The 20,862-nt window shown below is 38.6% G+C and overlaps 1 non-coding gene across 1 annotated transcript; it reads left to right on the top strand.

Annotated features, from left to right (window-relative positions):
* Positions 1 to 19,558: 19,558 nt before the first annotated feature.
* Positions 19,559 to 19,641, top strand: TRNAS-AGA (transfer RNA serine (anticodon AGA)). The gene has a single exon. It is a non-coding gene; the product is annotated as a tRNA-Ser (tRNA).
* The last annotated feature ends 1,221 nt before the right edge of the window (positions 19,642 to 20,862 follow it).

The raw sequence follows: 20,862 nt of genomic DNA, 5'->3' as shown, positions 1-20,862 counted from the left end.
ACAGAAAAAATTGATTGTACTTTCATTTGGGGTTTCAGTTTCATTACAAGACTGTCACACAGTTCTAGTTTCTGACTTCTAGCCAAACCTTAGGTAATATTCCACACCTCACTGAGACAGTTTGTTAGTACAGCATAAGCAGCTACTCTTATAATTGTTGCAAATCACACACACACACACAAATGTATATCAATAATCTCATAAGGCATATCCTCTTAAAACGAAACATATTCAGAAAAACAAAAACAAAACCCAAGAAACTTTAAAGCCTTTTGTGGCTTATCTGCTATGCTTTGTATAACAGTATTTTCACTGTGATTTTTTTTCCACAAGGCTCAAAGTTACCATTTGTTCTAATACCTCAGTTTTCCTTACAGTCCTTTTGATTGGGAGTATTCGGAGTTCTTCACTTTTAGCCTGATATAGGCAGATGAGAAATGCCTTGCTGTGTATAGGATCTGTATGGCCTGGGATTAAAGTGCTCTGTTACACGTCAGCAATGAACTTCATCTGCTCAAGAGGCAGGGAACAAGGAAAAGCGAAACGATGGCTCTGTTGAGGTTATAAGGCCATGTTGGGACACACGTACATCTGGTGAGAGAGGGCAGTTCCCACTGCATTTCTGGCTGAGGGGCTGTAGTAGAGAAACAATACACTAACTGCATATCTGCTGGCAATTGTTGTCAGATGTCTCTTTTAATTAGTTATATGGGAATAGATCACTACATTATAAAGAAATTAAGAGTGATTTTGATGTTATAATAATGCAGAGTGTGTCTGAAGCACAGTCTGTTGCAGGACTTTTCTGTGGATATGACACTTCCATATGCCCCGCAGATGTCAAACATACAGTGGGCTCTGAATCCTTGTTGTTCTCTGGGTTGGGCTAAAGTCAGCCTGGAGATGCTGCAAAATGAACTGTTTTGGGATCATGTTTGTAAGAGCTAGAAGCTTGTATGTGATCTGCATCCAAACTGGTTCAAAATCTTCTGCTGAGGCTGAATTCTTACAGCAGGGACTGAGGAGAATATAAAACATGTTCAAATTTGGTTTATTTATGAAGAAATTGTGAGGAAAAGGTGGAAGTTCACTTTAAATCAGAGGCGAGTGCATGGGGAGGAAGCCTTGTGAAGTGGTACAGAAAGGGTCAGGCAAGAGAGCTCCAGCACCCTGTGAAGTCAGGAGAGCAGCACAACAGATCACGCTATCAGCAGGAGGCAGCTCATAAGCCCCCGTAAAGACGGGAGAGCACACATCACACTCCTGTTTCAGCCTTTGCCTGCTGGGAGGAGACCTTCCCCCGCTCCCTGGAGCTGCTGCGGATCTGGCGGGACCGCGGGGAAGGAGCTTTGCTCCGATCTACTTCGCTCCCTCGGCGGTTGCGGTACCTCCGCTGCGTTGGGGGTTTCTCAGGGCCGAGCTACCCAGATGCTATTTATTTTGCAAATCCTTGAAGATAATTGCATTCATATATGAGCACACAGATAGATTTTTGCGTGTGCGTTCGTGTGCGCGCAGCGTGCGTGATATTTAAGCTGTCTGGCACATTAATTTAGCCACCTGCTCTGGCCTCTTTCTGCTGCACAAATTAGATTGTCTCAAGGGAGCCTGTGCAGCTGATTGGGTCTGCCTCGTTACTAAGGCAACCCTTCTCCTCTCCGCTATATGCTTTATGGCTCGGATTCACCAGGCAAAAAATGGCAGGGGAGGGGGGGGCGAAATTGCTTCAGACCCTGGGGATACCAGTACTTAATAGCTGCTCTTAGCAGACTTATTTATTCAGACAAGAATACAGTTTCTAAATGTGGAAGATTGTTGAAGCAAGCAAAGTCAAATAATACGATACTGTATGAAGGGGATGATACAGACCGAATTAAAGGCTAGTGCAAACACCATATGAATCTTAAATTAGCTATATTGTGTGTAGTTGATGTAAAGGTGTCATGACTGGATATATCAGCGGTTGTCCCTTTGAAGGTCATCCTTGAGTAGGAACGACAACAAAAACTCTTTCTGCCAAAAAAGCCACAAATGTAGCCTTATGTCAGACTGGCTACAACCCAAACGATATTTTATATTCATTTTCAGATCAAAATTATTAGTTTGTTCCTGCTTCCTGCTTTCAGGTGATTCGTATTGATTGAATACACCACGAATGTGGCATACATTTTATGCTGAAACAAGACATGATTTTGTCTTTGAAGAAGGGCTTCTTCATCTCATTAGTTCTTTGACAACAAATGCAGCAAAATTCTAAGCAAAATAAAGGTGATTATACTGAAGGATGGATAACTGATTAAGGGAATCATATATGCAAATGGGAAGCAAGGATAGACCTTTAAGCATTATGTCTCAACCTTTTTCTCAAGGAGTCATGCTCTAGCATGTGCATTTGTGTTTACATTGGCACAGGCATTGTGCACTTAGGTATAGTGCATGATTTACATGTTTATCTCTTCATCTTGTGGCCAGTTCATTAATTGCAGGTAATGGCCTCTGTAATTTTATGCTGAGGGGATCAAGCGGAGTGTTGTTTGGACATTCAAAAATCTATGTGTAGATAGAATTGCAGCGAAGCTTTTCCAAGGGGGTAGATTTGTTTATAGATGGATTTGGATGCTTATATCTCAGGGGAAGGCTCATGCATTGTTGCTGTTCACAAAAAAAAAAAAAAAAAAAAAAAAAAAAAGAGGTGAAGAAGTGCTCAAGGAAATACAATAGGTTGAATTTTTGGGGAAAGATCTTGTTCTGTAGCCTATCAAATGGTCAAATCCATCCTCTGTTGCCAGATGTGCTAGTACCACAGGCAACATCTATCTCAGAGTAGATGCCCTGACAAACCCCACTGCGTCTGGATTTGGTGAGGAGGTCATGAGTCTATACCATGACCGTAATAAGTGGAGGTTGCCACTAACAGTGCCCACATCACAGTGCTTCAGAATGGTCACCCCTCCCTTATCATGTGTTCTCTAGAAACTGATGTATAAGACAAACGATATGTATCTCCTAATGATTTCCTGAAATACAAGATTATCTTATTCTTTCATTTGCAGTAATGCATGTGGTACTGACCATAAGAAACTCAAGCGTTGCTAAAACTTAGTCACAGAATTCAATGCACTATCCTTTCCATGCCAGGCTGCACTGAGAAACGTCTTTTTATTTGTTTGGAAGACATTAAGTGCTAGTTTTAACAGGACCTTTCATTTCCAATGCAAGACGAAGTAAATAAAATGTTAGTGCATTCAAACTACTCTAATATTCCTCTCTCAATTTTCCACACACGTAAATTTGACTTATCCTGCTCACTTCTGCTTTTATTTCTTTCCATTTCAAGTGTTTTTTTTTAAAAGTGCTAAGAATAAAATAGTTTGATTGTGGGTGATATTCTGCAACTTGCCCAGTTTTTCCTGAACTTATCAGAGTGTTAGGTTAGGTTTTTTGGATTTCTTTCACCTCGGCAATAACTCTGATAATTTGAGAGACTCAAATCTTGAACACAGTAGTTGAAAGCTTACTGTCTTTTGGCACTAGTGGAATTTTTTATCTTTTTGAATTAGTTTGTTCATTCTATACAGGGAGGAGTATCTTCATTCAGGCAGTTAACTCCCATTAGTGCCAACAGGCAAAGGAAAACAAACCTGAAACTGAATTTCAAAATGCTACTGTTTTGCATGAAGGTTACAATCCTGTACTACTTGGTATTCCACAAGAATAGCTTGAAATTTAATGTTTTAATTGTCATTCTAGAACACCTACATTTTGTTGATTAAAGCTGCATCTCATAGGTGGTTTTAATAGTTAAACTGGTTGGTTGCATCAGGGCAGAACAGACTTTATAATATAACTGCCTTGTGAAGTAGGCTTCACTTGCACCTGATCAGAAGTTCTTCTAGAAGATCCAGTCGTTATCCCCTCTAATTAACAGTTTAAGGCCATCTTCAAGGAGTTATGACAATTCTTTTCTAAACGTTATTCAGCATGAATATCATAATGGTGTTATTATACATAGATTCATATGCACTTTCAAATTTCTGGGAAGACATTACTTTGGATAGCCTTGTATTTCATAGTGTCTGTTGGCGTATGCGATTTCCATGTTGCACATGTTCTATAAAACAGAAGATTTTCTATATGCACTTACATCCTACATCCCTTCTTAGAAGCAGATAGGATATTACTTCCCTGATCTTTCCTGGTCTTGCTGTCTTCTGCTACATTTGTTACTCCTACTGTTCTGGTGGTGGACTGTGAGCTGTTCCTGTCCATCTCCCTTGCCCGATTTCTTACACCTCACTCACTACATAGTTGAATGAGTCCTTGAAGCACAAATGTACAGGCTGATCTAGTACCTAGGGATCCACAGAGATCTTTGGCACCCTGCAACAGCCTTCATTTCCTTTTCTCTTGGTTCTCCTGCTTCCTCTCACTGACTGGGGCTGCTGCTGCCTCCTTCTTTTCCATCCCTCTCCTCCCTTCCCTACACCTTTCAACAAATCCATCTGGCAGCTTTTCAGATGTTTAGCCTCCAATCCAACCACCTCATATAAGGCTGATGTCTTTGTGGCAGTTTTACTGTTTCAGTGTCATTTCTCGGGCACTATAAGTAGCTGTGCTTGCACTTTGCTCAAAAATTATTCTAGCACTCAAACTCCTTTTATAGCCTTTGCTAACCTCTGTTAAAAAGAACCCAGATGCTACCAGAGTAGCATCACATTCTCCTCTACTTCTGTGGAGCAGTAGGAAGAGCGTAGTATTGCCTTCAGTGACAGATCTGTTATCTGTGTTTGCTTGGACTGGAATGAAGTTGACACTTTCAGAGGTTCAAGGAAAATGAATTCCCTTTGAAATTTCTAGTAAGCAGCTTCATATGGTTGGAAATAAGAAATTATTTACTTTCCAGCAGGGCTATATTGTATTTGCTTACAGGACTAAGCACCCATACCATATTAAAATACAGACTTAGGATATTTAGGTGCTAGACATCTTTTTCCTGAGATCTAGAATGTTTGCATTTCTGTAGCTAAGATAACTTGCCTTCTCAATATTCCACTTTCAATAGAATTTTATTTGATTTTTTTTTCCTATGAAATAACATACAGGGCATAGGTCATCTTACTGTTTTTTTCCCCACTTAGCTACATACTCATTAAAAAAAAGAGTAGGTGACTACAGCTATTTTTTTTTTTCCTAATGAAGAAGAGTATGTCAAATCTGTGTTTGATGAGGTTCTAATTAACTGAATCTCAGAAAGTTATCCTATCAACTTCAGAAGAATACAGAAATGCCTTTACTACAAAGAATTTTTGGTTTAAGGCTGAATTTAAACTCCTGCTTTGAAAATAGAGCTAAAAAAATCTTTAGAAACTTACGAGTGACTGAAGTTCTCTATGTATTAGAAATGAGAGTCATGTTGTAGCAACTGTAATGATTATGCCATTTTCCTAACAAGCACCATCTATACACCATTTCTAGTCTGAAATCTTCATTAGGAGAAAAAGCTGACTGCTACTTTCAGGAAAGTATTGAAAGTGGACCACTGCCAGATATTTTTGGAGACTAAAGCTGTGAATGATGACTGTTAGGTGTTTCGTCTGTGTATTCAGGACGATTTATCCACAACACTAATGCAGCTTGTAAAAGAAATGTTTGTTGTACAAACATACATGTGTTACACTATCTCTTAACCTGTCCATGCCAGAAGAGGCTGTAAATCTTATTGTTTCTGATTCCTCAGCAAATACATTTAACTCTGAATTAACTCTGTAGTATCTGTGGCTCCACAAAGGTGGGCAAAAGGAAGACAACCTGAATCAGTAGAGGAAAGTCTCCTGGGAGTCTCTGGTTTGAGGATGGCAGCAGGAAGCAGGACCCACTGTGAAACTGTGTGATCCTGGGAGGTATGTACAAGGAAATAATAGGCAGGAGAAGCCTTTAACCTCTGTAGACCGTGTTGCTTGGAGAGATAACATACCACAAAGTTCAGTTTTACTGTTCACGTTTTACAAGAGGTATCAGATTACTGACAGATTGCAGAGAGAACTGAAGAAACAAATGTGCCCCAAAGAGCTCAGTCAGCTTAACTTAGTCACAAGAGGATGTAGGGGTTTAGAGTTAGGTTAGAAAGCTTGGACTAAGGTTGGAGATTCAGCTCATAAAGTCAGAAAGGAAATCTGTATCTGGAAACTGAAAACAGTTATTAAAATGAGCACAAATAGGTAACAGCATGATTAATTTCCACCCGGAACTGTTCTATCTCCAAATTTCATCAAGGCATGGTTTTGAAGAGAAGTCTGTGCTTCAGTCAGTCACATATTATCAGGGTCAGTGTAGTGTAAAGTGATATGTGCTGACTTCTGCATAGAAAAGAGCAAGTTAGATGTATTGTTCTTTTCAGACTTCCATTCAATGAATATAAATTCCCTCCTATAACGGTAACTGAAAATCTTCATTTTCTGTGATAATGAAGATGCAAATAATCCAAGTTCCATTTCCAGTGATCTTAAATGAAATCCAGTTTAGCATTAGCAAGTATGTGATTTTTATCAGACAATTAATGAGTCACCTTGCAGAAATCACTTTCAGAGAGTAGTGTGTCCCAAGAATGAAAAGACGCCTCAAATATCAGAAGTCCTTCTTGCACACTGTTTTTATGTAGCAGTTTCACGTAGTTCTATTTTATGTAAAATGTCTATATTTTTTATCAGAGACATTTACCGTTTAGCAACACAGAAGTGTAAAGTGGCAGGGGTAGAACTCCTGGCTCATGGTCCAGCCTGTTACTTGCCGTTACATCGTTCCCATAATGCGATCAGACATTGCCTTGAAAAGGTATTTGCCATGTTTCCTGCCTCTCCACCCCACTCCAATCCTATAGGGAAACTGTTGTACAGCTTTGTTGTTCTGTTGTCTAGAAACTGTCTAATTCCCAGTCAGTTTGTAACTACTACTTTTTGTGTCAACGTAGTCTTTTAAATTCTCTCTTCCTTGTCCTTAACCACTTGCTGTGTCTATAGAGACCAGTCAAAGTCCTCACAGCCTTTAAGCTTGGCCTATAAAATGGTTTATCCACTCTTGTAAACATACCCTTTTCTGAATAACTTGAATACATCTCCAGGTATCTGGGCAATCAGAAGTGCACACAGCACAGCTGGGCCTTAGTAATGTCTAGCATACTTACATAAATATTCTTCCATGTCTACTGGGAAATACCTCATCTAATTTGTGCTAAGGTGCTGAGATCACACTTTGCTCCCTACTGGAGCACGTTACAGTCATCTTTGAATTTATATTCTTCAGATCTTAGTAGCTGATGACCTCCGCTGACAAGTTTCCATAACCGCTGCATGACGTGGCATTTGGTATGATTAAGTGCATCCTATTTCCTATCCCACTCTTTATAAGCTAAACTCCTTTCATTTTGTCACCTACTAATTTCAGTAGCAAAATCTTACTTCAAAAATCTAGGTGAAGAGTAAAATTATTAAAGAAGCTTGGGTTGTGGCACTGTAAAAACATGAAGATCTCTGTGATCAGGACTGAACTATGGGCTGAAGCCATCCACCTTTGCTATCTGCATTCACTTTGCAGCACCTTCTTCCTAGTAAAACTGAATGTCTTTTTTTGGTAAACTCAGTCCTAGTAATTTTCTTTCAGAAGCAGCTGCTGTGGTTTCCCCCTTCACCCAGGTCCTTGCTTACCTTATAAATCTTATCTGTCCCATAATCCATGGTTAATAGCTGATTCTTTCCCCTACACTGAAGTATTAAAACCCATAATAAAGTTCAAATGAAATCTTAACCTCCTTTATTTTAGCTAAAGATTGGTTATTTTATCAGACATTCTTGCATGCACTAGCATGCTTCGTCATATTCTCCATGCTGTAAAATGCTATTTTTCTTCAAACTTGTTTCTAAAACCTGCATACAGTTGTCTTCTAGTTGCAAGTTTATTATGCTTCATACTTTTGGAGGGCTATACAAAAACGTACGAAGCTTTGCTTAACCCAAGTCCTATAGCTCGGCTTCCTCTTCCCCAATTAGTGAGTCATTAAAAATTCTGGTTTACCACTTTGCAGGAATATGTACCAGTTCTTCCAAGAATGTTAAAAAAAAGATTTTCATATCCATCTGTCTCAAATTTAGCACATGAAACTTCTCAACTTTGTTTCCACATCAGCTTTGATAATTCCCATGTTGAGGCATACATTCCCAGAAATCATTTTATTTGTGCTTCACGTTCAGAATTGCTCTTGCTTAAAAGCTGAGGTAAAATGTTCTGTTACAATCATTCATATATTGTCTTTAACTCCATTCTCAGTGCATAATGGCCTATCTTCCCTTCCATCTTCTTAATTCGTGTTAATTATGACCATTTTGCTAATTGTTTTTAATATTCTTAGTACGGTTTAGTTCAGGTTAACTTCTACTGATTGATACATTTCTCCTATTATTTTTTACCTGCAGGGTGGAAGTATCATTTGCAGTTTCTCTGTATTTTTGCTTAGTTATTGCATGGTAGTTATTCATCCTGTGTTCAGCTCCTCCTTGAATAGTTTTTCTTTTTTTTTTGTAGACAGCTTCCAGAAAAATATTTGTACTTTCTATTTGAAGGATATAAATTATTGAACTTTAAATTACTAAATTTTTCAGTCTCCTTAATTTCTCAGTGTGCTTTTTTCTAATAAAGTAAATTGAGTTATAGGCACAATTATTTTTTTCATGGTACCATTTAAGGTGAAGGAAGTTCAGTTTATGATCATTGTATCCATAATTATTTTTCTGTGCCTGGCTCTTTTAAAACATACTGTTTCCTTATTTTTTTTTAAGTTAAATAATTTCATTGTTTGTTATTTGTTATCATTATCACACTGATGCTACTTCTCCTCTCTACTTTTCAAAACCAGTTTTTTAACTTTATGTAATTCTTAGTAATATTTACATTGTCAGCTCTATCCTTATCTCCATTTGACTCCAGATTCTAGACCAAACATCATCTACTATCCCAGAAGAATCAATCCATGGGGCTACTACTTACTGTTTTAGTTTACTGTATCGTTATCACAATGCTGTTTCATTGCCATCACTTTTTTTTTTATATATTATTTTTCCTTGAATTCCATGTAGTTTTCATCAGTTTGAGTCTAGTCTCATATACTATATTGACACATCTCTTTCAGCCCTGCAGTACTACATACTTACAGATCATGTATATATTTCTAGTCATTCCCTTTTATGGCTTAATTTTCCCGCACTGGTATATCAACACCATAATCTGGCTTTGACATAATCCAAATTTTTAAGTAGATTAAGCACAGTATTTCATTGCCCATATGACTGACTCTGAACACTTTAAAATGCTTTTCAAAGAAGAATAAATGTATTATGGGAAAGTGGTCTTGCTTTGCCAAAGCCATTACTTGGAGTTACATCAAATTCATTTTTTCATCTTGTTATCAAAAGAAACTGTGGAAAAATTCTCTGTGCTGTATAACGTATCTGTACTTTATATAACAAAGTCTGGTTTCATGTCTCAGATATAGTCAAGAATATCTTTCCAAACATACTAGGAAATATCTCTCTCCCAGTCTTCAGAATCACAAGGCCAAAGTGAGGCTGTGGCCTGTTCATCACAAGGGTAAATGGCCCCATTTCTTCTCTAAAACTTGGTTTTGGCTACAGAACTCTTGTCTATAGAAGTCATGAATGGACTTAGACTTTGGATGAGAAATAACGTGAAGACCATCTTTGATTGAGCTTTCACTAAATTTCTCTCATCTTTTTGACCTATTTTTCAGATGTATTTAAACATTACTTTGGGATTTTTTTTGGTTTTGTGTCAAAGCGGTGTTTGGATGCTACTGTTCAGTATAAACACCAAGAGACAAAACAACGGACACAGACCATAATTTGATATTGATACACTGTAAGAGTTAGGCAGAGTGGTTTAATTAAATTCTAGTGGAAAAGTACTTAACCTTTTTTATTAACCAGAAATTTATGCACAAAATGCAAAGACAAAGGCAGTTTGCATCAAACACTGACTTCTTTTAACTAAAGAGCTGTGGAGAGATTGATTGCATTTGCTTAAGAGGAAGCAGTGCTGAAATGTCTTAATTCAAGTGGCTTCCATTTAATTGTCAAGTGGCTCCAGAAAACGAATGACTAACAGCATAAATGAGACTCCTGCAATCCCCATGTGCTGCAATAATGGTTCCTAAGAAACCTTTGTTTCTGCTCCTTCCCAAGGACCCATGTTTGTAATTGCAGTATGCAAAGGAGATGCCTATATTGCAAGTAAATTGAGCTTATTTGTTTGATGTCTAAATATCCATATCCATATCAAGCCAGAGAAACAGAGAGACAGAGAGATTTATAAGCATGTCCCTATCCAGCACTCCCTTGACCACAGAGGGAGAATATTTCAGCCGTGGGAGGTGGTTATCTTTCTCAGAAGCCCAGGATAAGCTTACCTGTCATTTCCTTGGCCACAGTTACTAAGGAAACCACCTCTTCTGTGTGAGGGCATGGTAGATGCCTCCTCTGGGGACTTGAATCTGGGACTGCAGCCAGACACAACTTGCAGATTGAAGACTGTACTGCAGCTTACTTAACCCTTGATATGACCAGAGATATATTACGTAATACCATTAGTTTCTGCACAAGGGAAGCTGCTGAAGGACAAGCTCTTCAGTGAGGGAGTGCCAAGAAAAGGTCTCTCTTTCCCAGCTCTGAAAGAGTAAGTTAGCAATGCAAGTCACAAAGTATGAGACACTGGAAAGAGACTGATTTAAGTCCACTTGGAAAATCTCTGATACTGCAGCTATAAAGTTGTGCAAAAAGCATTTAATGTTAATCATAAAAGGTATCAGGACAGCAATTGTAACAAAAATCCTCATTCTTGCTGCAGTTATACATATCACATGAAATGAGCTGACAAGTTCAGGAATATGATTATGTAATGAGCTTGAACTATCTCTGGTTTCTTCATTCAAATCATGTCACTGATCTACAAGCTACAGTGATTCAAAATGGGTGACTTAAGTGATCACTGTTGCTGCTGTACATAGCTATGATTCAAAAATCCCTCTATCCTCAAATGAGCAGAAAAGACACTCATGATTCCAGTGAAATGCATCCTTTAAGTACTACAGAAGTACACATGAATGTGTAACCTAGTACACTCTAATAAAAACATGTTAAATATTCAATATAGAAAATTTGCACTGAGAAATACCTGAAACACTGACATCACTGTCTAAAAGGTACTGGGCTACAGTAGTTCTGAGGACCATGTAGCAGAACTCAGACTTTGCTTTAATGAGCTCCATGGGAGTGAACAACATGGGCTGTGGACTACAAATATTATTGGTACTTGTAGAGGTGGAGGTTGAGTATAGGAATAGGGTGTACTAATCTGAGGACTCTTCTAAAGAGTGATGGAGTTAAGTCTCTTGCCTTACTATATGACTTTGCAGACGAAGTCCACAAACATTTTTGGGTTGCAACTCCCATACAAGTATGGAGCTTCTCGCATATTTCAGTGTAAAGTTTAATGCTCAGTAGCTTTGTGGACCTGGCACTTAGTCCTTTCTGTTTATTTCCTCACCTTACAGGGGGGCCAAAAAAGGATTTATCACTTCTAACTAATGCAGATAGTTAATGCCTGTTTGGTAATGGTATTTTGTTAGAATCCAAGAAATTCCTGATCTTCTTAATATCTGTTTGGTTAAAATACAAATTATTCTAGTTTCATTTTGCTTCAGATTTCTGAAAGGCACCAGATACTTGGTGCTTGTATATTCTTAAATAATGTGCGATGCTAGGAAAAGTCTTTTGGGATCAATGATCAAAATAGGTAAGTATAGACAGACTGTAGTTAGGAAATGGGAAGGAATGATGCCAGACTTAGCTCTTATGCGAACTTGAAACTTCTAAGTGTTCGCCCAGTAGTTAAGCATAGTCAAAATGGAACTTAGTCCTCAGCAAGTCTACACTCTTAAGGTTAGCATGCGTGCAGTCCCCTTGAGGAACCCGCAACATCTGTTTATGTGTATGAGTAAAAAAACCCATACATTAAAATCCCTTTCTCCTACCTTCTCTCTAATTACATGGTAACTCTCGAGGAAGGGACTGACTCTTCTATGTGTTTATACAGTGACTAGCACAATAGGTCACTGATCTCAGGCGTGGCCTCTGTCTTTGCTGCAGCACAGCACTAGTCTTCATCAAAATGAGTATTTCAGACTGACCTTTCAGTATAAATGGAAAAGAATTTTAATGACTGTAAGCAGATTATATGTTTACATTCTCCTCCTTTCTGCATTTAAAACCTGCAGTATTTAATATGCCAGCTATTTTCTAAAACATATTATACAGCTTACATTTAAGGTGCAGCAGACAGAGCACGCAATAGACTGCTGGACTGAAATTCCTCTTTGGGCTTTGAATTTCCCTACCCCTTTCAAATGTAAAATCCAGCTGTAATAGACTCTTCTGATTCAAGAAAGAAGATAGTTGAATGAGCTGTACAGACAGATGGTCACTGTTTACCCAGATCTTTCCTTCATTCCCCATGGCTAGGAGATTTACAAACATAAATAATGAAATCAATTTCATTTGAATTTTGCTATCTATAAGACTTGCATCCAGACTTAATATATTCCATTTATAGTAGATACAAGTGATTATAATCCCTTCTAGCCTTTCCCTTTTGTGTTTGCTCTCTTGCTTGTTTTGTGGATATATTCTACATGGATCACTTGGAGCTAAACGTACAAGGGTGCAGATGCATTTATGAGCACACGATGGAGGAAGGGAAGGGTGGTGCAGTCACAGCAGATCCTCAGCTTTTGGAAACAGACGAGTTGCTGCAAATACTTCTGATGCCTGCAATATGTGTTCAGTGTAAACAAGCAGTTCTGTGAGCAGCTAATGAACAATGAGCCAGATTTCCTACAGATTCTGTCTCTTGATTGACTTCTTAACTGAGACACAGATTCACATTATGCCTCAAATGTTCTAACTGCAAAGCATGCCAAAAGAGGCAGCTCTGGTTTCTTTTCTCACTTACAACTACATGTTGCAATTATATGGCCTCAAAGTGAATTTGAAATCTAATTCATTTGTGCGTGTGTGCGGTGTTATTCCAGCTGGATCAATGAGCTGATTACCTCTAAGATCAGTAACCCTCTGTCAAGTTTGAAATATAGTCGATAAACTTTAAATATTTTAGACAAGAATGTGAATATGTCTGCAGATATAAGCATGGGTTGGATGTTTAAGTGGTATGACTGTGTACTGCAGCCTAATTTTTAAATTTTAATATAGCAAATGTATCCTTGAAATGTCTTTATAGCCTACAACCTGCGACATTTCACACCGGAGAAGTACAACATGCAACACTTCAGGAAAGTAAAGACACAGTTAACTATGCTGCAATTCAGGATGTTGATAAGCAACACATCAAACTTCCTTGGTGGGATCCCTATCATTTTCAGGGAAGTAAGTGGTATGCATTTACTGTGCTTTGATGAAATGAATATGTAAATGTCACTTGTGGGATATGTCAAGATGTTATTTCACCGATGCACATACGCAACAGGAGCTGTTGAAAAAAGTTTGTATTTATTGTTGTGCCCACAGTAAAATCAGTACTAGCATCTATGTTGGCTAGTAGTATGCACTCCAAGTGACTAGCCAAAACATCTTCAGGAAAATCATAAACCAGGAGTAACCAGCTACTCTGAGGGTGATAAACGACCTTTGAATCATCTATGGTACTCACTAAGCAGAAAAGCAGACAAGCGACTACACTTTGATGGATTTGGTTGAATTATCTGCATGTGAATCGATAAACTATTACACCAGTTTCAGCAACTGCCCTCAGAAATGTTGCTGTGTATGTAATACATGATGTTGACCTAAGGTAGTTTGGGATACAGTGCTTTAAGAGTATTTTCATTGCATTTGGAGATGAAGCATAAAGGGTGTCTGGACTATATGCAAATGTGCATACTGATGTGTTAACATCTGACACTTTATTAGCTCTGGGCCTTACTCCCTGGCCACTTCCTATGTTCTCACTACTTTTGCATCATGCTCATCACTTGCTCTGGTAACCATTAGGCCATCTCAGTGTTGTACTGATTATTCTAGGTAGGTGTTCACCTGGAGAGCTGTTGCCTTGCATCATCTTTGGCTCCTGCTGTAGATGTGTGCCCTCCCTGTCCAGTTCCACTGCTCCTTGCAGGCTGCATGTCCATGGGCTGGCGTGTGGTCGTCACAGTCTGCTGCACAGCACAGGCTTTGGGAAGCTGAATGCCAAGCGATTGTCCAAAGTTGACAGTTTTGAGGCCTGACTTGAAAGTCAGTTTTTATCTTGGCGGCTAGGTGACAACTTGAGCTCTTGTGACTGCGGGACTTTGGTGCTGAGCTGATGCATCGAACATCAGGGCTCTAATGGCTGCTTTGCTGGTGAACTGCTTTATGGCCTGAGCAGGATCGCTGGCTCTATTTCAGCACCTGCAAAACGGATGAAGTTTCGGTATCATACTCGGGTCTGTTTTATTTTTTCCCATTTTCATCTCGACAAGCAGAGCCCCTTCCAGCCTTCCATTCACCTCCCCTCTCTCCAGCAAAATCAAAAACTTGACATATAAGCACTGGAAGGGATTACAGGAGAGCCTGAAGATGGGGAAGGATATTGCCTGCTGGAGTTATCCACTGCCCTCTTCTCTTCCCATGTCCATGAAGGTAAACCACATTGTAAACATTAAGTAACATTTTAATATTGGAATGTTCACTTTCTGCCTCTTATGTTAATGATCTCAAAGATGGCTCTTCAGTATTATTTTACAGAATAAATTTGCTTTAGCTTCTTTTTGAGGAAGTTGGCGGTGGCTGCTTTGAGTAGTCTTGCTAGCTTGGGACATAAAAGCAGACTAGCTCATGTATCTATGCTGTATTATTTGCCCTGCTGAGAAAAATGCATTATAGATCCACCTAGAGGAATATTAAGTGACAGCCAGGCTTCCAACTCTTTGCTTATATAAGCAATTACATTTAAAATAAAAATGCCATAGGAATTTTCTGGGTATAATTTAAATAAAAGGTAAAGACTTTCTGTGGATCTTGCTTTCCCAGTCAGAAGATTTACAGAGTACTGTTTTGGGATTCTCTCTTATTAATATTAATTTTTAATTTTAAAATGTCGTTTGATTGTGGAACAATAACTGACACCACAGTATTTGATGCCCTGAGGAGCCTGCTTAAAAGGCAAACTAGAAAACAGGGCATTAAAATATGGCTGACTGAGAGTAATGCTTTTCATATCTCCTATTCCATAAAAAAACCCCTCCAACCCAAACCATTCACGTGTGTAGAGCACCGTTGTGAGAAACTGCTGTCATACGTTACTGCCTATATACTGATGTTCAAGGGTGCCAGGGCAGCACCTAACGCAGAAAACAACAAAAAACCCCGAACATTCATGTAATCCCACAGAAAGAGCATTCAGTTCTCTCTCTATATTCATAAACCAAATGTCGGTTTTAGCAGTAAGATATATATGGATAAATAATCATCCTACTCTTTTGAAATCCAAAGTCCTTGCCCAGCTCCATCCCAAGCACATGATCTAGACTACAAGCTTCTGGAACGAACTAAATTTTACATGTTCATGCTGAGAGGTAAAGCAGTGGACATTTCTATCTTAGCTGGGTTTTGATGGTACCATTTCACTCAGCAGCTCTGACACTACATGCAGATCATCTTCTGTACTTGTTGGTGAAGTCTAATCTTTTGCTTCTACAGAGATCCTTGGTTTTGTTTCAATTTGTGAGATATTCATTTTTACAGACACCAATACATCTTTTTAGCAATTATGTTTTGTTCTGACAGAGAGATGCCCTACTTCAGTTTTAGGGGTCCAGGTAAGTTGGCTTATGCAGGCTTTGTAAAAGCAAAGTCCATATATGAAAAGAAAACACCTAGGGGTCATTTTACTTCTGCCAGCTGAAAAACAACTGTCTAATAGCACACAGCAGTTTTACATGGCAGTTTGGGACAGAGTTGAAATTAATGGGCAGAAGACAGATCGATTCTTTGTGTATAAGCAACCCAAAAGGGTAATAATGAAAAAAAAAGAGAGAAATCTATATGTTTTGCTGGCCCATACAGAGAAGGCTTTTGGCACTCAAATTGAGTTTCTTTGGGAATTAATTAGAAAGATCTTTTAGCTTTTGCACGGGATCTGGCCACTTGATCTTCCTTGTCAGCCTGTTTTCATGACACATAGGTGATAACTTGACTGGGAGGCATTATTGGCTATAGCCAGTAGCTTTGCTACAAATTTTACCCTAAAGCTTGCAAGCCCTCCCTTTTTATTTTAGAATTGCTACATTATTGTTTATGTACTTACATGCAGGGAAGAGATTGTTTGTTGATGTTTAATAATTATCTACTACTTCGGGAAATTTTCCTTTCTCATTCCAGCTTGCTGCCTCTCATCTGTTCATACTAAAAGGTGTGGAATTATAAAACTTCAATTAATATTGCTTTTATAAATAAAATTCAGAACTATTGACTTTGTGATGCACAGAAGTGCATTTGCTGTTAACATATGTGTTTTTAAATCAGTGGATAAGGAATATGGATCGTAGGCTATTCAGAATTTAGTTGCCAGAAAAATATGATGGTCAATGGCATGGATTATAAAATGAATTATATCAATTTCATTTCTGTACAAGTGCAGAAGACGGTTTGAAAGGTTACATATACCTAAGGTTAGCAAGATATATCTGTATAGTGTCTCAAGGTAAGCACCAGTATGTTTTGAAGAAGCCATGTGTCACATTTAGTGATAATCTTCTTCAATTTCTGCATGTCAGAAAACTGCCTGGTGAACTCAGTAACTGCATCTGTACAGGAAGATTTCAAATTCTATTTGTAAGTTGTTACCAACTATTTCAAACATGATTGTAATTTATTGCAGTCATCCCAGAAGCACCATCTACAGAAGCCAAACAGTCCAAAATATCCATGCCATGAACTGGAAAGCTGGAAGATTGTTAAGTGCATTATCTTACTTTAGGATTTAAAGATACACGCTGTACGTTGACTCAGACCATAAATAACATACCTAGGAACCTTAAAATTTAAACCCCATGCAACTCAATGAGCATATGTGATCTCTATTTTTCCACTTCAGTGTAGTAACAACCAAAAATATTGTTCAGAATCCTAGATTTCTGTCATTTCCAGTTTCATTGTCTGATTAAGTTTGTACAGCACTTATGTTCTCTGTGAATTTTGCTATCCAAGTTTTCAGACCTTTAAGCACTGACAGCAGCACAATGGCATATTGATTGCTTCTGGCAACAAAACTAAAATTCAAGAGAGAAGATGCATTACATTCTTTGCTGAGTCTCAAGAGAAGGGACTAGAGATTCTGGAAAATTAACAGTATGGCAAGGTATGCTATACCAAATATCTGTTTCTTCATGCTGTACTGGTTTTACCATCTGATTAGCAGACTTTTCACGTATAATGGTTTCAGCAATACTGTAGTTCACAGCTGACAAGATGGTTCAGTTCTCCCTTACAGCCTCTGTTATAGATGGTTTTCCTAAAATTTCCTTTTGTGGAAAATTTCTCTAATTCATTCATTGTCCCAAGTGGAATATCTTGGAAAGTTTGAAATGCGTTCCACTATTTTGGAGCCAGCAAAGCATTTGAAATTAGTGTTGTTCAGCAGTTGTCATTTTCAAATTCCTTCTTTGCTTTTTGTTTTTGAGCAATTAAAGTGATTTTAATTTAGACTTTTCTCTTAAGCCAAGGCATTGGTGGGGATGAGGAACATCTATTCTGCTACAGATGTTTAAATAATAAAAAAATGTGCATTATCCCCTTAGTTTGGTTGCTTTCTTAGGTAGTGTATCACACATTACAAAGCAGTTCTAATGTGACATTTACGTACGTCATTTTACTTTAGACATGATTTAAGAATTGATTAAAAAGCTGCCAGACTTTTAATTGAGTTTTGGCACTTGCACATGCAAAATCTTTGTTATTTATCTAGTGCTTAACATTGGTATCAGTACCAGTTTAAGGCTCAAAGATGAACTCATATTAAGCATTGAAAAATAGAAGTAATTATGGCCTACATGTGCTAATAGTGAGAATCAAGATTAATTAATAAATTACCATTTGCAGATACATACGTTCACAGTATTCTAATCTCCAAGTTAGACACTAGAGTTAATTTCTGTATGACGGTGCTCGTCACTCTTTGTTGAGATGTTACGTTTAATGGCACTAGAGAGCTAAACTGCTTCAAGCCTGCAGAAAGAGGCCAGAAAAAAACATGCAGAGTAGCCATGTTCACAGACAGTTGGCTCTGACTGTGAGGAATATGACTGATGTTACAGATTTTATGGGAAAGATGCTGAAATTCCATCAAAAGACTTTGGACTTGTACTGGCATCAGCTAGATTCAAACTGATTAAAAACTTACAGGACTTTTTGGCAACAAGATCTATTCAGACTTATCAATATTTTCTAGTTCTTATGGTTGCTTTTAATTAAAAGTACATTTTTTTAATATTGACGTTAACATAATTTTCTGAAAATCATCCAATGTTATTTTCTTGAATAAGAATTAGACTTCATTTCTCTGATAAAACACAGAAACAGAAATTTTTGTCAATGTTTTCACATACAGTATTGTGAAGTTAGGTTTCTAAATATAAATTTAGGCATATAAATTGAAAGAAACTTCTCAAAGGTGAAAATGTGCAGGCATTGAAAATCAGGTGATTGAGTTTCCTTTCTTTAAGCTTCAAAATATGCATGTTGTGGAAATGAAAAAAATACATATTTTTCCTACTGAAGTGTTTATGGAGGCCTATCTGGACAATAATGTTACAACTAGTAAATCCAATCTGGGTACATATTTCCAGATATCTAATTATAATTACATGAAAGGATTTGAAGTGCAATGTATGAGATGTTAAAATCTGTTAAATATAAAATTCCTTCTTACTGAGCTTTTTGCAAGCATATATTTACACAAATAATAATCAAACAAGGTTTTGACAGGCCTAGTAATCTATTTTTTTAATTTCCTGTAGCTAACATATGGATTATGAAGCCCTTGGACATAAGAATGAAATATGGAACGAGTAGTTGCTTGCCAAATTTCTCATCCCACCCTCCTCCCACCCAGGGAGCAACACTTTAAATTGGTTATAACTTTAAAGAATATACTGTATGTGGCAAAAATCTAACTGATTTAAATCCATATTTATTTAATGCTTTCAGTCCTTGAACAAGCTCTATGGAAAATTTTGAAATACAGAATTAAGATGAGTGCTGAGCATTATCTGTTTTATGCCCGGCTTTCTGAAACAAAAGAAAAATCTGTCCTCCTTACAGATTCCCACATATATTGCCAATAAAAATGCAACAAACAATTATTTAATGAGAACTTGATAACCCAGTAAAGCCCAAAGGAATAAAATCCTAGAAAGATTCATGATACTTGACATATCCACGACGCGGTAGTCGTGGCCGAGTGGTTAAGGCGATGGACTAGAAATCCATTGGGGTCTCCCTCGCGCAGGTTCGAATCCTGCCGACTACGGGGCGCTGCTTTTAGGGGTCGGTACTGGGGCCAGTGCTATTGCTATCTTTGTAGGTGACACGGACAGTGGGATTGAGTGCACCCTCAGCAATGTTCGCCGATGACACCAAGTTGTGTGGTGTTGTGGACACCGCTGGAGGGAAGGGATGCCATCCAGAGGGACCTTGACAGGCTGGAGAGGTGGGCCTGTGAGAACCTCATGAGTTCAACACGGCCAAGTGCACGTGGGTTGGGGCAATCCCAAGCACAAGGCTGGGGCGGAGAATGGATTGAGAGCAGCCCTGAGGGAAAAGGACTTGGGAGGTGTGGTGGATGAGAAGCTCAACATGAGCTGGCAATGTGCACTGGCAGCGCAGAAGCCAACCGTATTCTGGGCTGCATCAAAAGAATGTGGCCAGCAGGTTGAGGGAGGGTGATCTGCCCCTCTACTCTGCTCTCGTGAGACCCCACCTGAATACTGTGTTCAGCTCTGGAGTCCCCAACACAATAAGGACATGGAGCTTCTGGAGTGGGTCCAAGAGGAGGGCCGCGAAGATATCCGAGGGCTGGAGCACCTCTCCTATAAGACAGGCTGAGAAGTTGGGGCTGTTTCAGCCGGAGAAGAGAAGGCTCCGATGTGATCTTAATAGCAGCCTTCCAGTACTTAAAGGGGGCCTACAGGAAAGCTGGAGAGGGACTTTTTACAAGGGCGTGTACTGATAGGACAAGGAGCAATTGGATTTAAACTGAAAGAGGGAGATTTAGATTGGATATAAGGAAGAAATCTTTCACTCAGAGGGTGGTGAGGTACTGGAACAGGTTGCCCAGAGAAGTTGTGGATGCCCCATCCCTGGAAGTGTTGAAGGCCCAGGTTGGATGAGGCTTTGGCACCCTGCTGTAGTGGAGGATTTCCTGCCTATGACAGGGGGGGTTGGAACTAGATGATCTTTGAGGCCCTTCCAACCCATATCATTCTGATTCCATGATTCTACGACATATGAAGATCCAGACCTGGAAGAGACTGAGTATTCTTAAGTCATTGCACCAATGGGAAAATGAGGCAGTCAGCGGGTCAAAGAAAGTTTTAAAAAAGTTATTGGTTGTAATCCCACATTGTCTTTAAATTTTTGCACAGTTCTTTTAAGTCAATTCAAATATGTGGCTTTTGTTGTTTCTTAAGGTTGGTGTGAGTTTTACATTCCTTCATGAAGGCTAGCAGAAGAAGCGTGATGTGCATGTAGT

This window comes from Tauraco erythrolophus, chromosome 3, assembly GCF_009769465.1.
Source record: "Tauraco erythrolophus isolate bTauEry1 chromosome 3, bTauEry1.pri, whole genome shotgun sequence".
Taxonomy (NCBI): Eukaryota; Metazoa; Chordata; class Aves; order Musophagiformes; family Musophagidae; genus Tauraco; species Tauraco erythrolophus.
This window is presented reverse-complemented; position numbering and strand designations above follow the sequence as displayed.